Source organism: Nicotiana tabacum, chromosome 21, assembly GCF_000715075.1.
Source record: "Nicotiana tabacum cultivar K326 chromosome 21, ASM71507v2, whole genome shotgun sequence".
In the NCBI taxonomy this organism is placed as follows: Eukaryota; Viridiplantae; Streptophyta; class Magnoliopsida; order Solanales; family Solanaceae; genus Nicotiana; species Nicotiana tabacum.
The window spans coordinates 29,859,428-29,872,843 of NC_134100.1; the positions used below are offsets into that span (position 1 = coordinate 29,859,428).

Sequence of the window (13,416 nt, forward strand, 5' to 3'; positions counted from 1 at the left end):
GATGTTCCTAGGGTTCTAAGGTCTGAAAATAGTGAAAAGAAATGACTTAAAACGGGTTGGAGTCATCCTATATAGGTCCAAATATCTTAAACCGACTTAGTGGGCCCCATAGAGAGGTGCTTGGCGCAGTCTCGCGAAAACGCGAATATCTCTCTACTCCGAGATCGTATCGATGAATGGTTTAATGAGTTGGAAACTAGACTCATAGATCTTTAATTTTGTTGATATATCAACCCGTAATTCCTTGTAAATTATGAGAAAAGATTAGAAACATTTGACCTAATGTTTAAGTAAAATTATGAACCTAAGTTGCGACAACCTTTGTCGACTTTTGTTTCATAACTCGTTTGACTTCAAAACTTATGATACGGATATTATATGATTAAAATACCTTAATAAATGACCTTTTGAGTGTATTAAGCGCCGCTAGATTACCTGAAAATACGAGTTACAACATCCTTGATTCGTTTAACTTCTAATACTGGTTAATCACTCTTATACACTCTTGTATCACTTAAGACCAATAGGATTGACTTCTTATCATCTCAAAGATAATTCTTTTTGGATTTATGTTAACTAATATATGGCATGAACTAACACATGTGGATATGGGTTGTAACACCCTCCCCCCTTAGGAACATTCGTCCTCGAATGTAAGGGTTTATGGGGAGTTTAAATCATCGTGGATTCCAATGGAAATTTCCGATCAATTTTCCCCTATAAAATGGTCACTAGCAAAACTTGCAAGTAATTAAGCCCAACATATGGCTTCACAAGGCTACACAAAGCATTATGCGTATTTACATTATCTACATATCACCATTTTGTATTAAGGAGGAGTATTCTCAATTTATTGCTTACCTCATAGAGCCGTTTCACCTTCCAATGTATCTTGTCTTCCACCAGCACCCTTGTTATCTTCATTCTGGAATAAGTAAGGGTATTTAGACTTCATCTTCTCTTCTGCTTCCCATGTCATTTCTTCCATATTTTTGTTCCTCCACAATACTTTGACGGAAGCTACATCTTTTATGTTCCACATGAATCAGACCAATCATAGTTCTAGAAAAGTGATGGACAAAATAAACTAAAAAACAAGAATCTTTTTGGATTTTTCATTTATAATTTTTTTGGTTTTTCAAATACAAAACAGGAAGTACGATAACAAAAGAATCAACAAACTCAACTAGACTATGATAGACTCTTACATCATCTAAAAGATGCAATACTACTGGACAAGACTGCAAAGTAAAAGACAAATATAAAAACAGACTCAAAACATAAAAAAGCTCCTTAAGCAGCTCCTGAATGCAGTGGTCCTGACTAGATGGTCCTGGAGCGTCTTTCATGCTTGAGCTTTAGTAAATGGATCCATACCTGAATGAAAAAATAAGACCAAATAGAGTTAGTGACTCAAGACACTATGTGAGATCATAACGCTTCCTAATGGGTACATGTAAGGCACGAGTGGGGCTATTTCTGCAAAATAGCCAACGTGGCCAAAAGGTCGCTAGAAGTGAAAAATCAATTAGGACGACCTCTAAGACATGGAAAAACATCACGAAAGCCCATAAACTCTTAGGAATTGTGATCCCTAAAATTGCTTTACAAAAATAACCCAACTTTGCAGAAATGACCTATGTGGCCAAAAAAATGGCTAAGTATGCAAATTCAACGGGAGTGGACCTTAAACTAAGAGGATGCCTTGTTGTGGACTTAGGAATCTAAGACATGATTTAACAAGCCACTTTCATAAAATAGCCTTATTTTTCAAAAATAAATGACTGATGTGGCCAAATGTGGCTAGACATGCAAGATTTGACTACGTCCCCTGAAGCCAAGAACTTAAGACTTACTAGGAAGACCGGACCCTATGTGGGCTGCCTACGTATCCCGCCCTGAAAGACGAGAATCAGGTATGCGTAGTTCGGGGGATCGGATATTGGAGAAAGCTTTGAAAAATGCAACTAATTTGGAAAAACTATTTTTTTGTCTTTTTTTGAAAATGATAAGAAAGTGTAAAATCTTTTTTCTTTTTTATTTTTTTTCTTTTTAGATAACGAGGCAAGAAAACTAAAAGTGATAAAACCTTCAATATTCTCTCTTACTTCATTTTTCACCCTTCTTTCCCAAATACCAGTCCGCCAAATGATCTTTATACCCTCAAAGATGCAACATTTAGCACATAGGATGATTGAATGTCCTTTTGAGCCGGTGGACCCATTTGACATAATTTGGACAGGCTTCCTACAAAGGAACACGATACCTAGGACTGAGCCTTGCTAAGTCATAATGATATGATGCACATAGTAATGACCTAAAGGCTGACCTATGTTTGGGGTTCACTAACAATCAATTCGGGGCAGTGTATGGTCGATGGTGGCTGCTCAAGCTTTTCACCCACTCCATGCATCTGACGGCCTCCCATCCTAAAATAAGGGTAACTCAACAAAGAGTTCATGTACGTAATGCATACTCTGAGACTTGTTGTAGAAAGAATTAACTCAAGATTATGTAAATGATGACAAATTATAAAGCAGTAAATACCTAATTAAAAGCAATAAACAAATAAACAACAAAATAGGAAATAAAACAAACTAAATAAATAAACAAAGCAAATAAAAAAACAAGTACCTCAACAAAATATTCTAACAAGTCAACAAGATCAAGTACCAGCTCAAACCTGCAATTCCCCAGCAGAGTCGCCAAAGATTTCATACCTTTTTTTCACCTCACTAGCCCCTTTAAAATAGTAACAAGATTTCTTAACCTCAAAAATGTTTTTCAAAATTGAAAAGTGACAAAATTGTATTTTTAAAAGATTGTTCAGAGTCATCACCTGGCATTTGGTTTCAGTATACCAGGTCACCATTTAAAAATAATCTTTCGTTCAAAACACGTTTGACTCTAAAACTGACTACACCAGAAACCCAGATAAGGGAGTTCATTTGACTTGGGGAGAAAGTGTTAGGCATTTTTCGAGTCCCGTAACTAGTACAGTTGCGTACATAATCAAATTGCCTTTATAGGATGCTCAGATTGAAGCAAAACACACAAAAATTAAAATAAACACAAGAGAGATTCAAGGTCGTCCCCACCTAAATGAAAGGAAAAGAAAATAAAAGAAAAATAAAATATTAAAAATCCTATACTAACCTATACTATGCTTCCTCCACGATATTCATAATGGCCGCCAATTACAAAGTACTACGGGGCATACCCTGGATAAAATTATACACAAAATATGGGGGGCATTCCCTTGAGTATAGACTAAAGGGGATGACCTTTCACCTTAACAACTAAAATATAACGTCCTAAAATTTTGCCTATCCGGCCATTGTCGGCCTAAACATGCCACTAGCAATCAAAGCAAATAAATAAAATTAAAATAAGAGCGTGATAATCACTTAAAACCCAGTTTTTTTCCAGTTTCTATTATATCCAACACCCGCAGCACATTGGGTTAAGATAAACATTCAGCTTTTCTATATCAATGGAACTAATTGGGGAAATTAGGCCTTAGTTCATTCACACTCTTATTAACTCAGCATATTGATTCAATTGGCTTTCCTCCAGCAAGAGTAGGTATCAGCGCACATTAATAACATATCTAATCTAATCAAATAACACCTACATAAAAAATTCAAGGAACAGAAGACCACCATATTGCATTCAATCTCCATCCAACATCAGAATATTCATATAACCATGCCAAATAAAGTGTCAGGTGTTTATAAAATTTAAAAGGAACAAATAAATAGGGAAAGAGTTTTGACCTTTAATCTGAAACGGAGTTTTGAATCAGCCTTCGAACTGGAGCTTGACCAACGACCTCAAATAACACCTCAACGGACCCAACAACCCTGAAGAATGCTTATTTCGGTAAGGCTCAAACATTCAAAACAAAACCAGTAACTTGGACCAATTTTCTAGTCTATGAGTGTGCCTGAGCTTAAGACAATTGAAATAGGAACGAACAGATTGTGGATCTATGTGTTCAGGTTACATTTTCAAGTGGTTTAAGACAAATGAAAAAGAAAGTTATGTGAGCAGGTGTGTTGTTGGTTAGTTTTCATGGTAAAATAGTCGTTGTTGGTAGTGTAATGGAGAAATGGTGTCACATGGCAACGTTAATGGGGAAAGAAAGTCATGAAGATGGCATTTTCGGAAAATTATCTTCCTCTATGTCACTCTCCAGAACTTTCTCTACCTGTGTCTATCTCTATCCGTCTAGATGTGACAAATCCGGCGTCGCTACCATAGCGAGTAACACCAGAACGACGCTAGGGGGAACAAAGCTCAAAGGGTCGCCGAAGTATGAAAGTTCGGCCAGATCTGGTTTCGTCCTGTATGTTTCCGATTGACATGGCAGCGAGAGGAGAAAGGGAAGAGTGATGAGAGGGGAAGAGGGTGATGGTGTAGGGCAATCATTGGCCACTGGTGATGATATCCAGCGGCTGTGTTGTGCTCAGTTACTAGGGTTCCTTCTTTTTCTGTTATAATTGGTTTTATATACTAACTTGAGATAAAACATGGGTCATTTGATTAGATGAGATGAAGGGTTAGATTTAAATCAGAAATGGGGCGAGTTAGTAGGGCAAAGAGGAGATGGGCTGCTGGGTTAAATGATATTGGGTTGGTGGTAAAGGGTTGTTGGGCTCAGAATTGGGCTAAGAAAAGCTGAAAATTCATTAAACCCAATTTCTTCTAATATAGTATAAAATACTTATAAAAAGATAAAGTCACACCTAATTGATTAGAGTAAACTATTAAAACAAAATTAAAAGTTAAAAGTGAAACTATTTTTGGTATTTTTCAAGATTATATTAAAATAAAGGTGGAGAACAATAGGTTATAATCATAGTAAAATTAATTAGTATCGCTACAAAGTATTAATGACCTTAAATAAATGAGAAAATAAAATAAAATTATTTTTTGTTTTTCTAAAATTATGTTTTAAAAATAAAAAGAAAAGTAGACTAAAATCCTAAAAACAACTCAAGTAAATATTATGAAATACTAAGAATACTAAAAATAATATTAAAACTTGTGCGGGTCAAAAATTACGTGCTTATAATTACGCATTTCAAATTATTTTCTCAAATTCATTAAAAATATGCATCAATTAATATAAGTATCATGATAAATTATGCATTTTATTTATTATTTCTTAATGGGTGTGCAAAGTTCATAGTGGACAAGGAAAAGTGAAGGGAGGAAGTATATGAATGCTACTTCTTTGAAGATAGAAAGAACTTACATATACTGCATATGATGGAAAAAGCACAATCATGTTGATTGATGCAACGTGAAAGTTTCACTTTGAAAATATGTTGTACTCTAAAAGTCATAAATAAATATGTGTTCCCATTTGTTACGGAATGAATGCAGATATACTATAGAATGAATGTAGACATATTTTTATGTAATGTACATAGCTAGCAGATTTATAGGATTCACAGCAGAGTTATAACATCTTTTTATTTTTATTTTTTTATTTCTGTAGTTAGGCTTCTATGTACTTGTATATATACTTATTACTTCTTGAAATAAACATAAGGAGATTACTCCATTTTCTCTGTATCTTACATGGAATTAGGGACAAAGACATTTGATTTGCCAGTGTTGCTTCAGAAAGTTCTTCGGAAGTCATAGACCAGGTCTGGTATGAGGGAATCAGTTCGGGGTTTCATTCATGATGTTGGCTCGATATTTTCGGTCAGAATTTTGTGATTTTTTATTCATCAGACTTCGGTTGGGTAAATTTCAAAGCACTCCAGGTTTTGTCAATTTTTGTTCTTTGGTCAAAATCATCTTCTTCTTTTTAGACTTTCTATTTGCTAATCTGGTGTCTACTATCTAAAGACTCTATATTCTTGATAAAATTCTCCTATGTAAATCTTTGGCTTGTTGAGCTTTTTTCAAGTGAATATCATTTTAGTGATTGGGTTAGACGAGAGATTCTGTTACTTGATCTTTTAGATATTTGTTGAAGTATCTTTTAGTGGAATTTTACTGTTTCCTCTTCCATTATTTTGATACTTTGAATGTCCTAGTTGAGAAAATTCTTGGTGGAACTTTTCGATTATATCAATTGGAACTCTTTTTCTTTTTGATTCTCACTTATTATCTAATTCATTGGATAAACTTTTGGTTTTGTATTCCGTGGGATAACTTTATTTGTGTAAAGTTCTTGTTGTGGTCAGTTTGTTGAAGTTCCCTTTTTGTTTACTGATTTCGTGGACTTATGGCTCCGTCTCCTGGTCTAACAATCTTGGTTTCAGATGAGTTCTAAAATTCCTTCAATATCAAAAATCAATTAAGAAATCTTTTTCGGTTTTTGAGTTTGCTAGGTCAGGTAAAACATGTCTTATCACCTCTTCAAATATATGGGTAATTGATTCAAGTGCCACAAATCACATGACAGGTAATTCAACTATTTTTTCTAGTTTTCGATCACACAAATCAACCTCTCCAGTTACTGTAGCTGATGGATCAACTTGTAACAGTGTTGGATCTGTGATTGCCAAACCAACTTTCTTTATTACCCTGTCACTTGTATTAAGTCTATCAAACTTGGCCTTTAATCTGCTTTCTGTTATTAAAATCACTAGAGACCTTCATTGTTGTGTCGCTTTTTTACCCGACCATTATTAATTTTTTGATCTTATGAAGCAGGTCATGTGATTTATACATCCTTGATGAATGGGAGCCACGATATATTGCATGCTCTAGTGTTGTATCTCCTTTTGGAGCACATTATGGATTATGATATCCCTCTCTACCTCTGTTGATAGAACTCTGCCTTCAATTTAAGAATATTTCTTCATTGGATTGTAACTCATTTCGATTTATAAAACACCATCGCATCTCATTAGATCCAAGGGTTAATAAACGAGTTGTTACCTTTTGAGTTAGTTCATTCTGATGTTTGGGACCATGTCTTGTTGTTTCTAAAATTGGGCATAGATATTTTGTCACTTTCGTAGATAATATTTCTTGAATGATTTTGATTTACTTTATGAAAAGCCGCTTCAAAGTATTTACTCACTCTTTTGCCTTTTGTGTTGAAGCCAAAACTCAATTCAATGCTTTGATGCATATGTTAAGGAGTGATAACGCTCAAGAATACATGTTAGAGTTATTTCGGTCCTACATGAGATAATATGGTATACTACCTCAGTCTTCGAGTGTTGACACACCCTCTCAAAATAGAATTTCTAAGAGGAAGAATAGGCATCTAATTGAGTTAGCTCAGGCAATATTATTCCAAATGAAGGTCCCAAAATAGTTTTGGACTGATGTAGTCTCTACAACTTATTTTTTTTTATTAATCGCCTGCCATCTATTGTACTTAGTGGTAATGTACCTTACAGTGTTCTTTTTCTAAACAAGTTATTATTTTTGGTGGAACCTAAGGTGTTTGGATATATATGTTATGTTCGAGATGTTCGACCATATGTTACCAAGTTGGATCCCAAGGAATTGAAGTGTGTTTTTCTGGGTTATTCTCGTCTTCGGAAGGGGTTTTGATGTTATTCTACTTAACTTGGCAAATATCTAGAATCAACTGATGTGGTATTTTCAGAGACTACATCTTTCTTTAATGCACCTCCCATTTCTACGATCTAAGGGGAGGATGATGAGCGGCTAATATATCAGGTTACCCGTATTTTGGCAGAAGAACTAAATGTTCCTCCATATCCTAGTTCTTCTATTGAGTAACAATCGGCTATTATACCTTCAGCACCTGTGCCAACTGTTAGCAAGATTGCCAATTGTTCAAGTTGAGAGGAGAGACAAATGATATATGTACTGCAACAGTTCCTTCGTCATCAGATCTTCCTCCACCTGATCTACTAGAAAACCTTGACCTTTCTATTGCTCTTTGCAAAGGTACACGTTGCAAATCCACATAATCCATTGCGAATTTTGTTTCTTATGAATGCTTATCCTCTATGTCTAAATATATGATTGCTTTTCTAAACTCCATCTCGGTACCTAAAACAGTCAAGGAAGCTTTGAATCATCTAGGATGGTCTGATGCAATGTGTGAGGAAATACATACCTTAAAGGATAACCACACGTGGGATTTGGTGGTTTACCTAAGGAAAAGAAACCAGTGGTATGTAAGTGAGTTTTTATAGTTAAAGTTAATCCATATAGCTCGGTGGCAAGACTTAAAATCCAAACTTGTGGCTAAAGGGTATGCAGCAAACTTATGGGGTGAATTATTCCAGCACCTTCTCCCCGGTTGCCAAATTCACTTCTGTCTGCTTATTTATTTCTCTAGATGCATCTGAGAATTGGCCTTTTTATTAGTTGGATATCAAAAATGTGTTTCTTTATGGTGATCTTTAGGAGGAAGTGTATATGGAGCAACCACCCGATTTTATTCTCAAGGAGAGTATGAGAATGTTTGTCATTTGAATAAATCCTTGTATAGCTTAAAGCAAAGACCTCGAGCTTAGTTTGGCAAGTTAAGTGAGGTAGTTTAGGAGTTTGGGCTAAAAATTAGCAAGTGTGATCATTCAGTCTTCTATCAGTAATCAACAACTTAAACTATTCTCTTTGTAGTATATGTTGATGACATTGTTATCACAAGAAGTGACTATGCAGGGATTTCTTCCCTCAAGTATTTCCTGCACACTAGGTTTCATACAAAGGACTTGGGCATGTTGAAATAATTTTAGGAGTAGAAGTAAATAGAATCCAGAAGGTAATTCTTTTATCTCAGAAAAAGTATATTCTTGACTTTCATGCAGAATCTGGAAAGTTGGCAGCTAAATCCTGTAATACTCTAATGGTTCCTGATGTGCATCTTGAGAAACATGATGGCGATCCTTTTGATGATCCAGAGGGATAGAAGAGGTTAGTTGAAAAATTAAACTATCTCACTATGACTCGTCTGTATACTGCATTCGCGGCAAGTATTGTTAGCCAGTTCGTGTCTACGCCAATGGTCAAACATTGGTCAGCTTTGGAACAAATTTTATGTTATTTGAAAGGAGCTCTTGGACTTGGTATATTATATTGTAATCACGCTATACTCGTACTTAGTGTTTTATAAATGCTGATTGGGTTGGATCCAAATTTGATAGAAGATCTACTATAGGCTATTATATCTTTGTTAGAGGGAACCTAGTATCGTGGAGAAGTAAGAAACAAGGTGTTGTATCTCGATCCAGTGTAGAATATGAGTACAGAGCTATGCCTCAATCTACGTGTGAGATTATGTGGATACATCATCTTTTGACTAAAATTGGGTTGGAGCATCCAATATCGCAAAACTCTTATGTAACAATCAAGTTGCCCTCCATATTGCATCAAATCAGGTGTATCATGAAAGAACTAAGCATATTGAGATTGATTGCCATTTTATTCGTGAAAAGATCCAGGAGTACTTGATATCTACTGGCTACGTGAAGACAAGAGAGCAATCGACTGATTTATTCACAAAGGCAATGGATGGAATTCAAGTTGATTACCTTCGCAACAAGTTGGGCATGATCAACATCTATACTCCAGCTTGAGGGGGAGTGTTACAGAATGAATGTAGACATACTCGTGAATGAATGTAGACATACTGAATGTGGACATACTTTTATCTAATGTACATAACTAGTAGAATTATAGATATTCACAGTAGATTTAGAGGATCTCCTTTTTTTATTTCTATAGTTAGGGCTCTATATACCTGTTACTTCTTGTGATGACCCGATAGGCCATTTTACTATTTAGCCTCTATTTCCGTATTTCGAAACCTTGATTACCTCCGTTTAGCATTTCTTGATATTGCGTGTGTGTCACGCCCCCTTTTTCCCTCTGCAGAGAGGAGTCCGGGTTTCGACGTTCATGGGGTGTAATGACTCATTTCCTTTTTAGGAATTGAGTATTTGAAGAGTCGCCACCTAACGATTTTAAGGTGCGTTAGGGCACCTATAAGGTTCAACTACAACTATGTTTGATAACTAGAGATAGGATAAGGGCTTGAAATTATCCTAAGGGGAAGGTGTTAGGCACCCCTCAGGATCCACTAGTGTGGTTCCAGGCCAGATTATTTTTTGTGAATAGTGCAATTAGCAAGTAAACAAATAAGTCTCAAGTAATCGGGGTTTTTAAGTTTAAATACACAATTGTTTGAAAAACAATAAAGCAAGGTTTTGAAAAGAGTTATAGTCTAAGCATACTTATAAAAATAAAAGGGGCGTCCTAGGTTTGTTTATAATATATGGATCACATCAATGCAATACCCGGTATGACACTCCTCAGAAGAAGGGATACACATGGTATTAGCACATCGGTCATCATATCCATATCTACCCTTTCCCTCCCCGTTAAGTTAATTAAAGTGAGGGTTGGTCTAGACCTCTATTGCATGTTGTTACTCATCTCATTCCTATCAGTCCTGGAGGAATTTACGACTTATATTCCAATAAGAAGGAGGTTCTAGGCTGACTCTTAGGTTTAAAGTTAAAATGCTAAGGTGACATACAAAACATATAAAACTGCAATTAGGGGAAAAATATAAACAAATAGAAGGCTCAGTTATACCTCCGTAAACAGTGCACATAGACAACATGACTTATACACAGTTCAGGTCTGAATTTTAAAATCCTAAAGCAAGGTGTTTAAGTCAGAAACAGATTCATTATATAACTCAGAAAAGAAGTCTGAATCAGGACTGCCTGTTGGTTGTAGCAGTTGATATTTAAACAAAGGCAGCTCCAGTTTTATTTAAATAATTACCTAAGGCTTGCCTAGGCGTAAGCAGTATTCAGCAGTTATTCAGAATCATTAAGACGGTTTGGAGATTATTTATATTACCTAAAACATGTTGTTCTAGGTGTTCAGCACATAGAATTATGGCCAGTTTCTTGTAAAAACTGAGTAAAAATTGTTTTTATTCCTTTTATGCACTCGTAGTTAGCCTAAGAGTGCTTAAGCGAATATAAATGAAACCCTAAAGACATGGCATCTAATGTGCAGGGATGCAGAATGATATATATGTAGAATCCTAAGCAGGATTTCTATATGCACAGATATCACAACGTTTAAACATGATTTCCAGAATATGCAGAGATGATATGTTTGTTAATATTGTTTAGCCTAAAACAGGATCTCTAAGTGTGCATGGCAGTAAGACCATAATCACAGAAACACTGATTATTAACACATTTAACGCAGGATTTTCTAAGTGATGTGATAGTGAAATGTACATGCTGAAAACAATAAGTATAAGTCCTAGGGAACATGATCTCTAATGTATGAAATGAGTCCTAAGCATGGTCTCTATTGCTCAAGCAGGAATATAAACCTAATAGCATGTTTTCTACCCTTCTGATAGCTAAAGCATGCATAGTCACCCCTTCCCTTTCCACTATCCATCCCTAGAGTTATTTACAAATTATTATAGACCAAGTGATTGAATTACATAAGAAGTTCAAAAATAAGAAGTTACAACAATAGGAAGCCTGATCCTGACTTCCTCTCTGGGTTATGTAATAAACCACTTCAATGCCAATATTCCTCCAAAGCCTTGCTCATATCTGGGTGTGTCAGAGTTCCCTAAGGACCTCAAAGGATCCTAGGTAGTGCTCACACCCAGATTGCATAACCAAGAGTAAGTGTAGTATGGAAGGACCAGCTCTTATGTGTCCAAGTTCAGAGAGAGCTCAAGGGTCCCAAGGCAAAGCTCACACAAGAGGGGCAGAACCTAGTATTCTAAGAGTATATGTGAGAGTGCTTGACATAGTTTGAAAAGAGTTTGTGTAAAAAACTAGACTATCAAATCCATTTTTTCTGAAAGCAGTGGTAGTAGTAAACAAAACTCAAAACCCCTTAAGATGGGATCACACACATAATCCGTAGCCACATAGGGGGGTCAAGGGATTTTGGGATACATAGACATTTGTCTGTAAGCACATTACCCCAGCAGGTGTCTGGTTTGGATATGCACAACAATAGGTGATACTGGCATAATTGCAAACTAGCCAAAAGAACACAAATACATGGAGGGGATAGGGGTTTGGGATTCATAAGATAGCAAGTACACAATAAGTGAATGACAAAGTAGGCCTTAAAACACACATAGGGGAGTGCATTAATCTAAGGGGGAATGGGACATATTACAACATGCTGGTAATGTATCTTAACAGGACCACAAGCAGAAGTAGACCAAAAATGAAAGAATCTGAAACAAATAAGGAAGCATGTTGTTGTTGAAGCTTTAAAATTAAACTAGGACATACCAGTCAAAGAAGCAAAGTGCAGAAAAGAAAAGTAATCAGGGTTTCAAAGTCCAGCCTTGGCTTCCAGCCGGCTAGACAAGGCAGTAGCACAAGCAGTAGCGAAAGAAAGATAGTTTGAATATATAAGTGTGTGTTTTTAAAATCAGTTGTTGGTGTGTTGTTAATGAAAGCATTAGGATATTTATATCTTTGAAAATAAGTGAAAAATAAGGTAAAAAGTATTCATTGATCATAATTACAAAAATAATACCAACTAGAATCAATTAAAGACTCGGACTCCCTTTAATTAGGGAGTCATAGTTCAAACGGGTACAAGTTGTATCAAATAAGGAAAATAATTGTTTGCAAGACTGATTTGCCATAAAAGGAATAGAAAAAGAATGATGCATGTAATAGGGGATAAGTACAGAACATTTTCAAGTAAGGAAAGTATAATAACAGTACATTGGGCACATAAACAGGCAGATTACAAATTGATTTCGAATATTAATTCAAAGAATCACGAATGAGATTAAAAATCACAGGGAATCAGTACTATCCAAGGAAAGTATCACAAAAGTAAGGAAGTAATTTTCGAAAATAAGTACAGAGTTACAAGTAAAATACACAGAATCAAAGGTGTAGACATAAGGAGATCATACAGAATCACCATAAATTGTGTGAGCTGTCAGAAAAACAAATGATCGGACCTATAAATAATAAGATTTCAGACAAAATAAAAAAAAACCTTAAGAATAGATCAAAACGATAAGCACAAGAGCATATAGAACACACATAAAGCCCAGAAGGTTCATAATAATCATGCAAACACACTGCAAACAAATTCAAACTTCAAATTGAACCCAGAAGTATTAGGGTTTCTTGATAAAAAATGAATCGAGCCAAAAGGAAAGTCTCAAGTAACGTTTAAACATACTAAAATCACAGTACTCAGAAAGAAATTGTTTTTTTCTTGTTGCAAAAAGGGTTTTGAAACCCTAGTTTAAAAATAGAGAAACTGTTTGAAATCAGGGAAATATTTTTGTAGGAAAACAAGCGAAAACCTTAGGAATCCCATAGATCTGCCACAAATCTAAGAGATCGGGGGATTTTAACTAGGTTTTTTCAAAGAAATAAAAGAGACGAAGAAAAGATCGATTAAAACCCATGGATTCATCTAGATCGA

General features: G+C 35.5%; 1 long non-coding RNA gene across 1 annotated transcript; it reads right to left on the reverse strand.

Moving 5' to 3' along the window:
- Window positions 1-1,088: 1,088 nt before the first annotated feature.
- On the reverse strand, window positions 1,089-4,539 carry LOC107813449 (uncharacterized). Its single transcript, XR_001654345.2, has 2 exons — window positions 3,777-4,539; window positions 1,089-1,377 (listed from the first exon to the last, which is right to left on the reverse strand). It is a non-coding gene; the product is annotated as an uncharacterized LOC107813449 (long non-coding RNA).
- Between the last annotated feature and the right edge of the window lie 8,877 nt (window positions 4,540-13,416).